Raw genomic sequence first — 19,389 nt, forward strand, 5'->3', positions numbered from 1 at the left:
CTGGGGCTCAGTGAGTCCTGTTAGGAAGTACCTGAGTACTTCAGCTAGGAAAGCACACAGCTAGTAAGTACCTGAGTCTTTCTAACCCCAAAGCCTTTATGCCCAACTACTAAACCATGCTGGCTTTCTGCAAAATAGGAGTCATTGAAGAAGTCGAAGGGCTTTAAATCTTAGTGTGTTGGCATTAATTTTTCTTAGGGATAGTGAAGCCCCCAGAATAAGAGATCTTGTGTGGAGAGGAAGACAGGAGTTGTATGACAAGATTCTCAGTAAATGGAGATGAATGACTCAAAGGTCAATAGGTGAAAACTACAAACATCGTTATAGCACAGCCTTAAAAGTGGCTGGAACGGAATAATAATAATGTACAAATCAGCATGGGAAATCAGAATAGTACTGACTTCTCTTCCTGGCCTGGGATCTTGGTGTAAATAGAGATTAATTAAGAGGAGGAGATGAAGTGACTCTCGTGTATGAAGGTAGAGGATATAGGGAGGTTTCTTAGCAAGCAGCAGAATTAGGGTTCCTAATGGTAGGGAGTAAAGAGTTCAGGGAGGGGAGTTCCCATTGTGGCTCAGAGGTTAACGAACCTGACTAGGATCCATGAGGATGTGGGTTCGATCTCTGGCCTCGCTCAGTGGGCTAAGGATACGGCGTTGCCATGAGCTGTGGTGTAGGTTACAGACACAGCTTGGATCCCATGTGGCTGTGGCTGTGGCTGTGGCTGGCAGTTACAGCTCAGATTCGTCTCAGCCCGGGAACTTCCACATGCTGCAGGTGTGGCCCTAAAAAGCAAAAAAAAAAAAAAAAAAAAAAAAAAAAAAAAATTCAGGGAGGGAAGAGGGTTCATCTGTCTGTGCAAAAACAATCAGAAAGGATGGTGGCAGGTGGAGTGATAATATAATGTATTGACCAAACAGGTATTACCTTGAAAATGAAAAGAATGTCTTTAACAGTTACCCTGGGACAAGCAAACAAGCATAAAGAAGGAGTGTTCTGGGCAATTTGAGATGTTTAGTCATTTCAGTGATTGGTAACCAGAGGACCTCTCACCCTGGAAAGGGGTTGTGGCTGTAGAGAATGAATGAATTGTGCCTTCAATTAGAGGGGCATGAATGGAGCTTGCTAGCTTAAAATTATTCTCTTACCCCGTAGTACTGCCCTGAAATGTTCTGAGTATGTCTCGTTCTCTTAATGGTCTGGAGATTTGAAGGAAGTTCTGAATTCATCTCTAGGTATAAATTGGAAGCCATTAACATATAGGTGATACTTAAACCTTAGAAGTAGATGAGGTTGTCAAAGGTAGGGAAGTGAGGAGTGGGGGAGAATGCAAGGGCTCACCAGCATGAAGGAGCTGGCGAAGAAGCATCCATCCAAGGAGACACGAAGAGTGGTCAGTTGCAGGAGGAAAACCAAAAGAGAGTTGGCATCTTCCAACTCAAGAGAGACCAGAGATTTAAGAAATGAGTGGCTGATACAGTCTCATGTGCCTCATGTTTCTCAGGTCAAATGATGTGAGGACTGGGACATGTCCATTGGCAATTATAAGGCTGTTGTTGGTCCTGACCTAAATAGGTTCGGTGGAGCAGTGTGGGCAAAAGCCAGACTGCAGGTCACAGAGGTGGGGGGGAAGTGACAAGACTACTCCTGTGCAGATTACCCTTGAGTCATCTTGAAAGAGGAAGGTGTCAACAGAATTTTTTTTTCTTTTTAAATGTCAACAGGGAAGAAGCCAATGGAGATGAAGGGTTAAAAACTGAGAAAGGGATCAAAGTCCAAGCAAAACCTCCTAATAATGTCTATTTAGTAATTTCATAGTAATCAAAAGAGTGAAAGAGGAAGATACATTTTATTTATTTATCTATTTATTTATTTAATTATTGTCTTTTTAGGGCTGCATCCGGGGCATATGGAAGTTTCCAGGCTAGGGGGTGAATCAGAGTTGCAGCTGCCAGCCTACCACCACAGCCACACCAATGAAAGATCTGAGCCTCGTCTGTGACCTACCCCACAGCTCAGGGCAGCACAGGATCTTTAACCTACTGAGCAAGGCCAGGGATGGAACAAGCATCCTCATGGATACTAGTTGGGTTCGTTACTGCTGAGCCATAACGGAAACTCCAAGGAAGATACAGTTTAAATCAAGTAAGACAAACTTCATAATAACTATGATTTGTCAGAAGCTGGAATGGATGGGGAGCATTTATTGAAATGATGGAGTTCCTAATTTGAGTAAATATTGGAAAGTGACATGTAGGTTATGGATTAGCTCTAGGATTCTGTTTTTCCTCTACGTCTAAGCCTCTTTTTTGGGAATGGTTAAACAAGTTCCACCCCTAAGATTGTTATTGGGATGAGTTTACTATTTTCTAGGGATTTGTTCTTATATTTCTCTCTTTTTTAAAGTTAACTGTGTCTTTGTACATTGGAAATATTTTCTGGTTAAGTATATTTAAATTTTCCGTTGTAGCATTTGAATATTGGCTGAATTCATTGCTTTTAGTAATTCTGTTTAGCAAAAGCAAAATCAGATCTGTATGCTTGTTTTATGTTATGAACTTTTAAAGAGCAGTAATAATATATTAATTTTTCTGGTTTCTTCCCTCTAAAATTGCTCTGATCAAAATGTAGTTTGCTGCAATGAAAGCCTTATTCGTTTTATAGTTTACTTCTTGTCTTAGTTCCTTAGATGAGAGTAATAGTCATCATTGCATACATATTATTTCTTTTCTTTTTTGTCTTTTCAGGGCTGAACCTATGGCATATGGAAGTTCCTAGGCTAGGGGTCTAATCGGAGCTGTAGCCACTGGCCTATGCCAGAGCCACAGCAATGCTAGATCCGAGCCACATCTGTGACCTACACCACAGCTCACAGCAACGCCAGATTCTTAACCCACTGAGTGAGGCCAGGGATCGAACTCATAACCTCATGGTTCCTTGTCAGATTCGTTTCCACTGTGCCATGACGGGAACTCTGCATACATGTTATTTCTACAGCATTTTATTATTATACTAAGTTTGGATGAATATACCATTAAAACACTGGTGGGAATGATTTCCTCCTTTATTATAACAATGTGCTTTATTTGAAAGGGCAACAAAACGTATTTATCATTTCATAAAGTGCATTCATTGTTATTGCTTCTGGGTGTTCATTCACTGAAGTGCAAAATTAAGTGTATCCTGGCCAGTGGTAAAGGAGGTTTTACTGGTGTGACTTGTAGGACAACTGTTTATAAACTAAACAGCTTAAGCTACCTAAACTACCTTTTTTTTTTTTTTTTTTTTTTTTTTTTTACTTTTTAGGGCCGTACTTGCGGCATATGGAAGTGCCCAGGCTAGGGGTCAGATCAGAACCGCACACCTATACCACAGCCATGGCAATACCAGATCCTTAACCCACTGCTTGAGGCCAGGGATCGAACTGTGTCCTCATAGATCCTAGTTGGGGTCATTACCACTGAGCCACAATGGGAACTCCCTTAAACTACTTTTTGATACTTGCTCATCTGGACCTTTAATCACTATGACTTTATTTTTATTTTAGTCTATTAAAGATTAAAATCCTTTGCCAATTTCTGGATTTCCTCTTAATGATGCTTCCAAAGACAGTAATGCTAATATGTGTTCTTGTTTTTCTCTGTTAGTTTTATTTAAGATTTTGGAGAATATTTCTAAAATTACATGTTCCACACTACTGAAATATATTTATTTTCTCTGCATTAAAAAATAAAATCCCAGTAGTTTTGACAAGTCCTGATTATGTATACTTTAAGGAAATACTTAGAATGTGTGATTTTAGTCTCGATGTTTACTATTACTATAAAACTATTACTATATTGCTATTTTCTGGCTGTTGTACTGTCAACAAAAATCTACAGCCCTAAAAAAATATTTAGACATCATCTACTTTTGCTTTTGTTCTTGATTTTTAAAAATACACGTAGGAAGAATGGGGATCCGAAGGGTTAAGCACTTTGCCTGAGTGGTTTTATGGCAAAACAGAAAACCAAAAGTCTCTTGACTTTTAGATTAGTATTCTTTCTGCTGTACCACTGACTTCTTGAACATTTCAGTGCATTTTAAGAAAGTAATCTCATAGCCCAAAGACGCCTTGTTCACCATGGAAAATGGTAGTGTTTAGTTTCTAGTACATAAATTGTTTATAATTTTAATGCTTTTTCTTTGCGCTAGTCTACATTTGGATCATTGTAATGATACCAGTGTGGTGGGAAAAAATATGAAGTGTAGGTTGAAACTGAAATGCATTTGCTCAGAAAGTATATGATATATATTCCTTTTTTATGTCTGTTCTCTATCACTCCCAACCCCTGTGCCCTTCTCTCCTACTACTGTGCATCTTCATGAATGTTTGTAGAACAGTAGACGAAGCAGCCAACCACAGTTTCATCTCACTGTTATTTTTCTTGACATGAAATGTTCTGTAACAGTAAAAACATAATTGCCTTAACTAAATTTTTTCTTTAGAAGGAAAGCTAATTTTCACTGTCTGTAAGAACTACAAAGAAATCAGGAAACTAGTACTGCCTACATTTGCAGGGTGTCTTTAAAGCTTGTGAATGTGTTTGCTATTTCTAAAACTTATTTTGGAGAATCTTTTACCTTATGCAAAATATATATTAAAAATTCTTGATCATTATGATGTTGCTATATAAATTATTATTTATTATTTTCAGTTCACATTTAGGATAAGGCTGCAAGATTTTTTTTTTTTTTTTTTTTTTTAGTGTTTCTTCAGGAGATACAGAAAACCATCATGTCTACCATTATTGACTTTAAAGAACTTTGAAACTGTGTACTCTGAATTATAATCTTTAATGTGGGAAGAATAAACATCCAAAATTTTATTGCTGAAGTTTTTTGTTTTTAATATAAAAAAATTTTGGTAAGGTTTTTAGTGTTTCTGTAGCACTTTCCTTAATACCTTAAATTCTTAGAGATAGGCTTTTTGTAAGTGTGCCTATTTATTTCTCTGTCCTTTAGCTCTGGGAATGTTTCCTAAAGGAATCTGAATAACAAGATATTTCCTATCAAAGTTAGTAAATGAATTGTTTTTAATTTATTGAGCTCTTACCATTTGTGGCATTGTGTTAGGAACAAATGATTTTTTTTTAAACAAATAAGATCTAATTTCCCTTCTTAAGGAAAGTAAAATCTGGCTTTAAAAGAAACAATATAATCTATAATACAGCATCATAAGTCCTAAGGTAAAAGCATATAAAAGAGTAATTGGGAATTAAAAGGAATTTCTATAGCAGCAGCAGCAGTAGCAACTGCTGCTTGAAACAACAACAGTGAAATGGTGTTCAGAAAATGTGTGCCTTTGGGAGGATTCTGGGGTAGTACAGTTTGTTTTGAGATGTGTTGAGAGATTAAAAAAGGCTAGATGGCAGAGGGAATGCCATAGCATGATAATAAGAAGTTGGGAACTTATTCCCTAGGAATTGGAGTGTCGTTTATGATTTTAAGGAATGTGGGTGACATTTTTAGCATTTGTAGAATTTGAACTGAATGGAAAATAGACCAGGCAGAGTGACCAGTTAAGAGCTTGTTGGTATTACAAGTGAGAGAGATGAGGGCCTGAGAATGATGAGGCATAAGGTTAGAGGAGAAGGACCAGATCAAGGACGATCATAATGGCTAATAATTATCAACCTTCCAACAATCTGCCAGGCACTATACTATCTCATATAGTGTTTTTTTTTTTTTTAATTTATTTATTTTTTGACCACACCCGTGGTACATGGAAGTTCCCGGGCCAGGGATCAAACCTATGTCACAGTATCGAACTGTGACACACCAGGTCCTTAACCTGCTGTGCCACAAGGGAACTTCCTCTCATTTAGTTTTAATAGTCACAGCAACTTGAGGAGCTTTTAGGGACTCGGTTTTATAGATAAGAAACTGAGGCTAAGAGAGAGGAAGTCAAGTTCCCAGGGTCATAGAGTTAGCAAGTAACAGATGCAGAGGTGAACCAGCAAGCTGTCAAGAGGAAGAACTGACTAGGCCCCAGATGAAGAGCTATTCTGGTTTCTCTCCTGAGAAACTGGGTAGAGGCCATTAACTGAAATAGGAATGAGGAAGGAAGAGCTGTTTTGTCGGAGGGAGGAGTCAGTATTTGTTTTGGAGAATAGAAATTTGCATACAGGGACATTGACTGGGTCAGAATCCTGCCTCTGACACTTAGAGCTCTGTGACCTTGAGCAGTTACCTAACCACACTGTGCTTCAGTTTCCAACATGTGACATGTAGGAATATATTTGTACTTAGGAGACTGTTAGGAGAATTAAACCAATCGCTATAGTAGCATGCTCACAGAAGTGCCTGATGTGTAGTAATTAATCATTGTAGATATTAGCTGTATCACCATAATTATCGTTCTGTCAAAATCTAGAGATCGATTATGAAGACGGATGAGCTGTTCAGAATAAAACTTCTAGTACAGTTCCTTCCGGTAGGAATGTAACAGGAGTTGATTTACCTGGAAGGGCCTTCACAGTCCCTTTTAGCGCAGCCTCACTATAACCACAATGTCTCAGAATTTCCGTTCTTTTTTGGTGCACAGGATCAAACACAGGTTCCTCTGAGATATCTGATTGCCCGATTTGTTATCTTAGAGAAAATAAACTGCTTACTGAAAGGCTTAAGTTTGATACATTTTGGTGTGACTTCCTTGGGATTTTTTTTTAAAGTTCTCCCTTCCTGCACTGTGCCTGGGTTTCCTTAATTTCCTAGCCAGCTTTGTCACACAAGGAGCCAGGATGACCACTCCTCTCAGGGCCAATCCTAGGTTTTAAGGCAGCTGTGAAGGAGACTGCTAGTCAAGACTTCACTGGCTTGGGGAGCAGGAGGGAAGCAGGAGGTGGTATTTGTTGGCTCCTTATAATGTGAAAAAAAGTAATACATACACTTTTTTGGAGCCATTGCTTTCTTAGATCTCTACCTTCCCTCCACCCCCAAACCACTGTGCTTTTTCATTTTATTGAGTTTCCTTTATTTGAACAGCCTGTACAATTCTACATAAATTGAAAATATTCTGTTCAACACATTTTTTGTACTTAGCCTAAATACATAATACAGAATAAAAGTAGGAACACTACAGCCATTTTTACCATGCATTTACTAGCTAAGGATTATTATAGTCCTGTGTTTTTGATATGGAACACCTAGGTCAGAGCCAACTTTGACCCTTCTTGTGTTGTAGTCTCAGAGCTGAAGGTACTACTTCTGGTTAAAATGTAAAGACTTCTTTCTAGGAGAGCAGAATTTCTTTAGGTCACTTATTTTTTGATGTAAAGAGAGACAGGGAAACATATGGAAGATATGAAGTTTGGGGTGACAGGATATAGCGCCTGGAGGACAGACAGGCAGGATTACAGGCCAATTGCAGTTACACTTAGTACCAGACCTAATCACTACAATGCTGTGACAGATAGCATTTGGAAAGACATAGTTTGGCTGTGAAAAGTCTCCCAAATATTGATGCAGTACTAGGAAGAACATTGGATAGGAATCTGAACACCTAGCTATGAAGCCCTATGACTTTTGGGAAATCTCATAACCTCCATCTGCCTTAGGGTTCTTAGCTATAAAATTTTGAGGGAGGTACTGAGATCACTTATCTCTCTGTGTATTGATTTTATAATAGATTTTCATTCTCAAATAATTTGTAACATGTAAACTCCATGGCAGTTTTCCTTTACTGGCAGTCAGCTTGTTATTTACGCCCATGTTAGCTAAAAAAACCAAAAAACTTAAGTGTGGCTGTTAAATCACTTAAGTGATTATATTCCAAAGGTTCATTTCTAAGCTGGTTATTCAGAATGTAAACGGTTTGTCTGTAATATTATATGAGGTGTTTGCATCCAGAAGGCTCTTCTCCAGGCTATTTCAATTGCACAGAATACCTGAATGTGGTGTTGTGAGAGGACCCCGGGAAGAAGGTTTGGGGAAGTGCTGAGATTACCTCATCAGGCTCACTGGCCTACTGTTTGCCTCACTTGCTTGCTGCTTCCCTACTTTTGAAGCACTTTCCCCACATCATCAAAGCCACCCCAAATGACTTAAAGGTGTGGGAATCCCTTCTCCCCTTGCCTGACAGGGTGCTGGAGGAGGGTGAGGCCAGACAGGTTGCTAGAAATCCAAATTGGAACTGTTGGTTGTTTCCTATGGGACTTGGATAGTTATTCAGACTCCATAGGGTCTGGGGGTCCAATCCTTGTGACATTTTCTCATGATATTGCATTTGTCTCTGAGGAGCTAGAGACCACAATCCAAACTTCATGAGGATGTGTGACATCCTAACTTCCAATCAGGTATTCTTTAATGTGGAATTCAGGAAAAAATTAGGTTCAGTGTTTTTCAAGAAGGGCCTGAGCCCTAAACAACTGCTATAATCTAAAACAACTGTTATAATTTCCGTTGAAGTCAACCGATTGAATGGAAGTTGAACATCCTCCTGAAGTATGGTGAAGTATCAGAAATTGTGGGACGGCGATTATCTTATGAAAGTTTTCAGTTTGTGAAACCACTTATCTTATTGAGAAAGTATTTTGTGTGGATTCTCTGATGCAGCTCTTTAATTTAGCACTTTGTTAAAGTGTCACATCCTTTCCTAAGTCTCATTTTAATTCCAAGAATTTTATAGAAACAAACCCATTAAAATATATTTTAATTTTTCTTATTCAGTGGCTGTCAGATTTTACTTCAAATTTTTTCTTTCTTTTTTTTTTTGTCTTCCTTTCTTTCTTAGAGCCGTACCTGTGGTATATGGAAGTTCCCAGGCTAGGAGTCCAATTGGTGCTGTAGCCACCAGCCTATGCCAGGGCTATAGCAACCCGGGATCTGAGCCACGTCTGCGACCTACACCATGGCTCATGGCAATGCCAGATCCTTAACCCACTGAGCAAGGCCAGGGATTGAACCTGTGTCCTCATGGATGCCAGTCAGGTTCATTAACTGTTGAGCCACAATGGGAACTCCCTTTTCAAGAAAATATTTATCATCCACTGTGACATAGGTTGTAAAGATGCTTATATTAATTAAAAATATACATAATAAAATAGGAGTTCCCATTGTGGTTCAGCAAGTTAAGAACTTGACACAGTGAGGTTGCAAGTTCAATCACTGGGCTCGCTTAGTGGGTTAAGGATCCTGCATTGTTGCAAGCTGTGGCATAGGTCATAGATTCGGTGTGGATCTGGTGTTGCTGTGGCTGTGGTGTAGGCCTGCACCTGCAGCTCGGATTTGACCCTTAGCCCTGGAACTTCTATATGCCGCAAGTGCGGCCATAAAGAGAAAAAATACATGCATAATAAAATAGATAAGCAACATTAATATATTGTATGGCATAAGGAAATGTAGCCATTATTTTGTAATAACTTTAAATGGAGTATAATCTGTGAAAATATTAAATCACTATGCTGTACACCTGAACTAATATAATATAATCAACTGTGCTTCAATTAAGAAAAAAGGAAACAAGCTACTTGCAAGAAGAAAATTTTTGGTATGTAAATAATATCCTAATAAACTTTTTGTCTTAAGGCAGTAGTTGGGAATCATTGTGATGGTTTTTGCTAAACACAAATCTAGTATGACCAAAAATATACAGGGTAAAGCTTAGATTAACAGATACTTGCTTGCCTAAATGTTGTTTAATTTAATTCCGTCGATGTGCCTTTACTAGCTTATTCCTTAAAGAGAATTCTGATAATCTGAACAAGGTAAGTTCATTGTATCTTCTCCCCTATCCAACCCAAATTTCCTGTATTTCAACTTGTGTGTTTTAGTTACAAAAGTGTGTAGAGAGAGAATTTAAAGTCCTGTTTCCAGGCGTACAGATTGCAAACTAGTGGACTTGAGCAAAGTTTCCAGATAACGTTTAGAGATAGTATTTGGTGTTAAGGAAATGTCTTTGCCCATTGTCTAATTTTTTTTTTCTTTTTTGGCTGCACCTATGGTATATGGCAACTCCCTGGCCAGGGATTGAACCCAAGCTGTAGCTTTAACCTATGCCACAGATGCAGCAATGCTGGATCTTTAACCCTCTCTGCCACAGAAGGAACTCCACCCATTGTCTAATTTTTAATTGACCTGACAGAAGAAGAAAAACTATGTCTTCTAAATTTAGTTATTTAGTTCTAGTTAACTAGCTCCAAAAATATCGTATAACTCCCAAGACAACTGTTATGGGACCTTGAACTTGTGGCTTCAGTTTTATCATCTACAGAATGTGGAGTTAGAGAATATGATGTCTAAAACTTCTGCAGATGTACAGTTCTAACTTATTCATGTTTATTCCTTTATTCATGTCATTAATGAAATGGTATAAATAGTGTTATCATTTTTTTCCTCCTAAGTATTTTTTTTTTTTTTGTCTTTTTACAGCCACATACATGGCATATGGAAGTTACCAGGCCAGGGGTCAAATTGGAGCTGTAGCCGCTGGCCTACACCACAGCCACAGCAACACCAGATCCAAGCCATGTCTGCAATCTACACCACAGCTCACGGCACACCAGATCCTTAACCCATTGAGGGAGGCCAGGGGTTGAACCCGCATCCTCATGGACGCTAGTGAAATTTGTTTCTACTGAGACAAAATGGGAACTCCTCCTCCTCAGTTTTTTTGATGTTTAGTGATGTGTCTCAGAGAATATGTGAGATCTTTGAGGAAATAATTAGTCCATGATCAATATTGAACTCTAAAGAGAAGGGATTTAGCATAGTTAAGAGTCCACATGAACAAACGCTTATTTTCATGAAGGCTACTTCAAATTGTAGCAATTCTAATTCAAGAGAACTTACTGATTACTTATTGTTTTGAACATTGTTTTGTTTAATCTTCATGATAATCCTTTGATTTGTACTAATTGCCTTCATTTTAGTACATAAAACATTTCTGAAAAAATATTTTTTTCCAGTAGTCATTTCTCTGATACTATTGCAATGAATAGATTTAGGCAAGTACGTAGTATTATTTAAAAGACAGTTTACCAGGATTTTTGACATTTGGTGAAAGATTAGGAGTTGAGTCCTTCAAGTGGTACTGTTTGATGAGGAAAAAAGTATGCTTTGTAATCAGGCCATAAGAATAAAGTTCATAACCTTTTTTCTTGTCGTTATCCTTTTACTTCTTGTTTTCTATAAAAGTCACAAAGCAGGGAAAAGACAGAAAAATGCAGGTGCCCTTTGCTTTTATTGTCATTGTTTTTCTTGGAAACTACATCATCATAAAGCAGAACATTAACATTTCCAGCAAGCTGGACTGTGAGGAAAGGTTGTAGTGATCTTTTCTTCCTCCAGATGGCACTCTCTGTTGTAACATAGTTGACTAGTGCCAAACATTCAAAATAGAACCTCTTATACCACTGAGCAAGTATGTTTACTGAGACCATATAATCTCTGAAGATCCACATAGCAACTCTGTGGCATAGATAGTTTACGGGAGAGGAAGCCAAACTTCACACAGCTCTGTGTGACTGCCTAGTAATTGCTTGATTCTGAATCTGCTGCCTTTGTTTTCACCACTGTCACCATGCTGACAATTTGGCTATTCAGAACAGATTCAGAAACTAGCAAAAAGACAATGACTAGTCAGTAAATATTTATTGAGTAAGTAATAAATATTGATTGATTGAATGAATGAACAAATTAGTGAAAAACTGAGCTATAGCACAATGAACTGAATCCTTCTCACCACGGCCACTTGTTACTTGATACTTCTTTTTTTTTTTTTTTTTTTTTTGGGCCGCTCCCGCGGCGTGTGGAGATTCCTGTAGCCACTGGCCTACACCAGAGCCACAGCAACGCAGGATCCGAGCCGTGTCTGCAACCTACACCACAGCTCATGGCAACGCCGGATCGTTAACCCACTGAGCAAGGGCAGGGACCGAACCCGCAACCTCATGGTTCCTAGTCGGATTCATTAACCACTGCGCCACGACGGGAACTCCTTGATACTTCTTAAAGAGGAAACTTGGTGACCTGTGGAGTACTTCTTGCCATATTGTTGAGCTTGATATTTTATCTTCAGTGGTAAATGTATTATCACTGGTAGCACTGATTAAAACAGAAATGACAAAATATTTTAAATATGCCTTAAAAAGTGAAGAATATTATGTAGTAATGACTTAGTATAGGGGCCAAGTGTAGTAGTTCTCTATGTCAAGAAGATAAATGTTTGAAAATCCACAAGACTGATGGTAATAGCTTAATTCTGTGATCTTTTGGATAAGGGTTGTGGAAATTAATCACAGAACAAGATTAGATCTAAAATATCCAGGTTAGCTATCTGAATGTCTGTGGAAGTCTCACTCAATACAAGTGAAACTGATATTATTGACCATTTCATTTCCAGAAGGTAAAGGAAATAATTTTGGCCCATGGTGAGCGCTTAGCTAGACAAGTGAACATAATGGGAATCCTGAGAGAAAAGTCATGTTATTCATCCAACAAATTCTGCAAATGATTAAATGCCTTCTCTGTACCTTGTACTATTCTAAATGCTGTAGCTTCAGCAGTAAATGAAACAGACAAATTCCCTTTCACTGAGGAGCTTTCATTTTAGGAGATGACAATGATCCGTTCATTGTCCAAAAAACTAACTTCGTGGTTACTTAACTACAGTGACCTTAATTTTCACTTCACTTCAGACACCTCCTTGCAGGGTCACATTGTGGATGTTGTCACTATCTGGACCTGCTTGCTTCAAAAATCTAAAAATTCCAGTAACTTCCTTACTGCACTTTCTATTCTTCTGTCTCATGGGGATTGGTTACCTGTATATCCTCTTTATGTTTCAACATTTGCCTGGCCTCTTTTTTTTCCATAATCAGCCTGTACCCCATTTTGACCATATGGATTGTTCTTGCACCTGACCTCTGATTCCCTTCCACTTAGGCTTCTGCTGCCTCCACCCACTAAAACGCTCACTTCTGTGTTTTCTACCATTAGATCCAAGCAACTGAATCCTGCTGGGGAATCTCAAATAGCTGAGGAAATTGACACCATCAGAAATTCACAGTTTTCAGTACATCAGTAAATCCTCTCATTTATCCTTGGTCACTACTTTCTCCATCCTTGTTTTCCTGTTTCTCACTTCCTTTTTGATATCAAACTTAACTGTAATTCTTCCGGGGACCTGGCTGGAGCCTCTCTTTGTGTTTGTAATACCATTCTTCTCCACTTTCCTCCCTTTACCTGTTCAACTTTTACTTGAAGATTATCTCCTTCATGACGCTTCCCTGACCACTCAAGTTGGGGTCAGTGCTCCTTATCAGCATACATGGTACCCAGTGTGTTAATTTGCCTTTGCCACTGTTATGTGATCTCCCTGGGGGCAGAGACTGGGATTTCCCTCACATTTCTTATTCTTAGTACCTGGCACAAAGAAGGTGTTTAGTAAATGTGGCTAAATGAATAAATAATAAAGAGAAAGAATAGAAGCAAAACTGGAAGCAAAACTGGGATATGAAGAATTAGAAATACAGCATTCCTTAATTTCAAACAAAAGATAGGTTAGGTGCCATGGATACAATTTCTAGAAGGGAAAGTGGTTGTAAGATGGCCACAGTGTCTTTATTGAACAATTAGAAATAATATGTGAAGAAAAAGTAGAGGTAAGATGGCCACATGAGCTAGATTTTAAAATAACAATTGCATAAAAAGGAAAGAAGGATATGAAACAATAACACTAACAAAATTTATATATGTGTAAAAAAGAGGAACACAACCCTCTGAGAATAATGAGCTGAGGTTTAAAAAAGGCTAGGGCTGACATTTTATATTATTTATATAGAAGACGAAAACAGCACGTAAATAATAGATTCTTCTTTTAAACAAACTGAGCCCATAATCAAATACAGAGAACAAATGAAACTTCTCAACTTCTGTTTTCTTTCTGTCTTTTCTGACGTGAGGAATGATCTACACATAGGCTAATATGGGTGAAGTAAGAAGGATAATAGAAAATTTAAGCCCAAGGTTAAGGAGGAGATTGTACCAAAATCTTTGGCTGCCCTAAATGAATTCACATCTCAGGTTCAGATTCTGAGAAAACGTGTTAATGTCATTGCTGAACTGGTCATCTTTGAGTTGTTGTGGTGAATTTGAAAACTTTTAGAAGATTGTGGAAGGAAAAAGTTGCAAAATTGTAAAAAAGAGTGTAGGTTCCATAGATTTTAGTTTGAAGTTATCCCCACAAAAGATTATAGAGATCATTTTAAAAGATTTGCAGACATTTTCAGGAATAGATGGGCAGTAAAGGTTAAGTGGGTTCTCTAAAACCAACTCATCCAGGCAACCCAGTTTCTCCTTTTGACGGGGATGTGCACGCACAGGTTAGGAGAATGCCGCAGCTGTAATATATGTGGCATCCCATGAGGTGTTTGACATCACCTCTTCTATCAGCCTGTCCTTGGGGCATCCACCACGGTGGAGGTGGACTGTAGTACTGGTACAGTTGTTGAACAACTGAACTTGATCTTAGTTACTAGCAGCTGTGTTGGAAGTCTCTCATGGCTGCTGTTTTTGACCCTGTTCCACTCATCAGTTGAACACCTCCCACTTCTCACTCTCAGCTGGTAACCTTGTGGTTTCTTTCACTGAGAAACTGGAAGCCTCCAAATCGTAGTCCTCCCACTGCCAGATACACGCATCTTCCTGCATCTGTGCTCCTGTGCTCTGTCATGCTTCTTATTCCATTGTCACTGTTCCTTCCACATGCGTGTTGGATCCGCTTCATTTTGCCTGTTCTGTTCCTGGCATTCTCTATGCTCACTCTAGTTTTTCATCTATTTTCCTTTCTCTGTTGGAGAAAGGAAACATGCTCTGAAAACATGGTATCTTAGCTTAAAAACGTGCTATAGTATTTCTTTTTTTCTAAAACACAAACAAACAAACAAAAAAAACCCCAAAAAACCTCCAATGTCCCCTTGAAGCTACCACCCATTTCCTTGCCACTCTTTTTAGTAGAACTTCTCCAAGAGTTTTCTAAACTCCTTGCCTCCATTTCTTCACCACTCTTTGCAGCTCCACTGAGACCAGGATTGTCAGTAACTTCTGTATAGTAAATCCAGTGGTCATTTCCCAGTTTCCATGTTATTCAGTCTCTCAGCAATGTTTCACACAGTTGGTCACTCTTTCTTCTTTCAAATTTTCCTCACCTGGTTTCTGGGAAACACCACTCTGCTGATTTTTTATCTCCTCACATGCTCTTCCTTTCTTAGTCTCCTATGCTGGAACCTCCTCTCCCTAACTCAGTGTCGTTAACCTCGGGGCTCAGCCCTAGAACCTCTTCTCTGCTCATCAAGTCCCCACTGTTCAGTACTCATCATTGCCAGAAAGTTCTGTCAGATAGCACTGCTCTGGGTTGTTTTATCCGTCGAGCCTCATTAAGGTGCATCTATATGCTGATAACTCCCAGTTGATTCACCAGTTCCAGTCTCCCCACCTGAACTCCACTTTGGTGTGTCCACCTGCCTGCTTGATATCTTTTACTTGGTTTCTCAGAGACCTGTCAAACCTGACATAGCTAAAAGGGAACTTTATTTTCCCTCCCAGCCAGTCTTACCTGGCAGTGAACAGTGTTCTTCCTCACAGAACCTTCAAAAACCTTGTAGTCTTTGGCAGGGGGAAAGGGGGGAGCGGGGAAAGGGCAAGAAGGAGACTTCCATTCTTAGGGAGAAAGAGTTCCAGAGGACCCCTCTTCCCTCTTAATACATCTTACTTAGTCCACGCAAAGTAGGAGTGAGTGACTTGTCTCATTTTCATGATCATTTTTAACTTCTCTTTTTTTCTTGCACTCAGTATCCAGTGGATCAGATGTACTCAGGACTCTGGAATCCTCTTTCCCCTGATAATCACATGGCCTGTTTTCTTACTTTATTTAATTTTTTGCTCAGATATCACCTCTTCAGATGTTCCCTGCTGACCCTATCTAGAGTAGCATTCCTGTCACTCTGTATCCTTATTCTGTTTCACTTTATTTTCATAGTACTTAGTACTACTGTGTGATATTACAATAGGTTTATTTCTTCTGCCTCTACTCCACTAGAATCCATGAGAGTAGGGATATTATTTTTGCTTTATACCCAGTGCCAAACATAGAAGCTGGCATATAGTAAATGTTCAGTAAACATTTGTTAAATTAAGTGGCATATTATTGAAATTTCTGATGACATAAAACTAGGAGGTATAGCTGATACATTGTCAGTTTTTATTTTCTGTTTTGGCCATTTATATTTTACACTTTACTAGTCATTGAATTAGAGAAAGTGAAACCTATTTTTCTGAGGTTGTTTATGTGATTACAGGCATTTTGTTATTGTGCTTTTCATTTATGGTAAATTTTAAGAATATAAAAATTCTAGTAATATTGTTGAGGGTGAGTGTTATTTATTATGACATTATAGTAATAGTTGTATTAGAAGTTGAAAATTATAAAATTTTGCATTATAGCTATAAAGTGCAAAAAGTAATGACAGGGTCCCTGGCCTTAAGGAATTTGTGACCCAAGAGGTAAGACAGTCCCATAGATAAGTAAGTACAAGGTGTTCATGTAGTTTGGAAATGGGCAAAAGTATGTAATGTCCTAAAGCACATCTTCAATTTAAAAAAACCCCTCTAATTCCAGACTTTATGGACACCCAGCATAATATAAGGTGATAAAAATTAGAATATAGCTGTGTGTGAAGAGTAACGGCGGAGTAAAGGAGAACACAGCTGATTGTGCTGGCAGATAGGATTATGATCTTGGATAGAGTGAAACTCCATGGATATCCAAGCTGGGCTGTGTAAAGTACCTAGATAAAGAAGCCATGTCAGTTTAAGAGCATTAGAAAAATCCCTCAACTGGGCCTAGAAATGTCCCTCTATAAGAGAGAGAAACAGATGGATCCAGTTGTCTGTCAGCTTTTACTTCTGATGGCCATGCTGAGTTGGCTGGAATTGTTTTAGTGTCATGAGGTAAATGACTCTGCCTTGGAGTCATCCAAGCTAGAAGGTGCCAGTAGTGAGAACACGTGATATGGTACCATCTTATGCCCATGATCAGATTGATAAGTTCCTCCATCTGTAATGATGCAGTAGGAGCAGGTTTGGATGATGGTGTTCGGTTTGGATGAGCAGTTATGTGCTGGCCCCTGTGCTTGACCAGTGGAGTGGGCAAGAAGGACTGAAATCTAGCCTCTGCTTTGATGGCTGTATGCTATGGGCTGCGCCAGCCTAGGAAGAAGTATTTTCTCCCTAATTCACACTAAGTCCTGTTAGTCTAACAGCAGTGCTGTCCTATTTCCTGCTTATCTTATTCTCCAGTGCCTAGAATAGTGTGTGGTACTTCTTATGTTTGTCAAGCACAGTTTTTCTGTTTGGCAAGCTGAAAGGAATTCAAGACAATTCTCTAGGTTTGAGCTTTTTAAAGCAATTAAAGATGGTTTTGACTTTAAAACTTGTGGTTCAAAATAAACCTTTAAGTTTGCTTTATAACTGTAATAAAAATTTTTTGCATGCCTCTGCCTGGTAAGAATTATAGAGAGGGAGAAAACTGCAGAGAAGCATCTTGTTGCTATCCCAGAAGTAGGAATTTATTCTTTAGTATGCTAGAAATAGCCTTCACTGTGTCATACACAAAAGATTAATTCATTTTTAAAAATTCAACAATGGTAGAAAATTTGGTGGTGGTTTATTCATTGTTTAGCTTTAGTTTTTTGTTTTTTTGTTTTTTGTTTTTTGTCTTTTTGCCTTTTCTAGGGCTGCTCTTGCGGCATATGGAAGTTCCCAGGCTAGGGGTCTAATCGGAGCTGTAGACACTGGCCTATGCCAGAGCCACAGCAACGCGGGATCCGAGCCACGTCTGTGACCTACACCACAGCTTATGGCAACGCCAGATTCTTAACCCACTGAGCAAGGGTAGGGACCGAACCCGCAATCGCATGGTTCCTAGTCAGATTCATTAACCACTGCACCACGACAGGAACTCCAAGCTGTAGTATTTTCTGAGTTCTCAAGTATCCTCAAATATCTTTCACTCTTACAGGAAAGTAATAACTTGGCTGTCCCTAGTATATCGATTATATTCCACTGCTTCCTGGCTTTTGTTAAGAAGATTGACATGGTCTGAGTCTCCTTCCTTTATATGATTTACCTGGAGGCTGTAAGTTGAGAGTTGAAAGAGGAGGCAAAAGGAGCTACAATCAGGTTGGCTTGTTCAGATCAAGAATGTTTCAAGACTCCCTCTCTCAAGTCGCCATTCTTGAAGCAACAGGCATTTATTTTATTTTATTTTATTTTGGTCCTTTTGCTATTTCTTGGGCTGCTCCTGCGGCATATGGAGGTTCCCAGGCTAGGGGTCGAATTGGAGCTGTAGCCACCGGCCTACGCCAGAGCCACAGCAACGCAGGATCCGAGCCGCGTCTGCGACCTACACCACAGCTCACGGCAACGCCGGATCATTAACCCACTGAGCAAGGGCAAGGACCGAACCCGCAACCTCATGGTTCCTAGTCGGATTCGTTAACTACTGCGCCATGACGGGAACTCCCAACAGGCATTTTTTAGTGTTCTCTTGGGATTCAAAAGATTTGTTGGCTGTTTCATACATCAAATATGAAGACTAGCCAGTGGTTTTTATGTTAGAACTTGAGTTGTTAAAATTATTTGTGTTTGGGTTCCTGCTGTGGTGCAATTGGTTAAGAGTCCCTGCAGTGTCCCTGTGGAGGTATGGGTTTGATCCCTGGCCTGACACAGTGGCTTAAAGGATCCAGCGTGCATGGCTGTGGCATAGGTTACAGCTGTGATTTGAATTCAGTCCCTGGCCTGGGAACTTCCATATGCCATGGGTGTGGCCTTAAAAAAATATTAGTGTTACTACTGCTGTTAATATGTTTGTCTTTTTTTTTTTTTTTGCAGGTGAAGCTTTGTTCTAAGAATATTTGTTTCGTCTAGTTCATAAGCTCGAATTATAAAGACCCTAAATGTTACAGAAGTGTTGAAAGATTGGTAAGTATTTAATGTAATATATATTGGCAGTCAAAATAATGGTTATGTCTAAGACTTTGAAACTACATAGCTATGTGACATTCGTTAAACCCCAAAGTGTAAACAAAACTTTCCAGATATGTAAATTGTGATGTATTCAAGTGATGGCATATGGCACAGTGGTTTAAATGAATGAACCTAATGGTGAGAAGGATAGGCAACATTATAAAAGGATGCATATAGTACACCATTTAAATACATTTTTTAAATAACTAAAACAATACTAAATATTTTTATGGCTATATCATGTTGAAATTATAAAAATATGTATGGAGGAGTTCCTGTTGTGGCTCAGCGGAAATGGGTCTGATTAGCATCCATGAGATGCAG

At 38.9% G+C, this 19,389-nt stretch overlaps 1 protein-coding gene across 9 annotated transcripts in view; it reads left to right on the forward strand.

The window, feature by feature from the left end:
- Nucleotides 1-19,389, forward strand: part of LYST (lysosomal trafficking regulator) — a 200,849-nt gene that overhangs the window by 23,342 nt on the left and 158,118 nt on the right. For all 9 annotated transcript variants that reach the window (XR_002338622.1, XR_002338623.1, XM_021073151.1 and 6 more), the window contains exon 2: nucleotides 18,931-19,020. The gene's annotated coding sequence lies outside the window, so the exon portion shown is untranslated. The remainder of the gene's footprint in view (nucleotides 1-18,930; nucleotides 19,021-19,389) is intronic.

Source organism: Sus scrofa, chromosome 14 (assembly GCF_000003025.6).
Source record: "Sus scrofa isolate TJ Tabasco breed Duroc chromosome 14, Sscrofa11.1, whole genome shotgun sequence".
In the NCBI taxonomy this organism is placed as follows: domain Eukaryota; kingdom Metazoa; phylum Chordata; class Mammalia; order Artiodactyla; family Suidae; genus Sus; species Sus scrofa.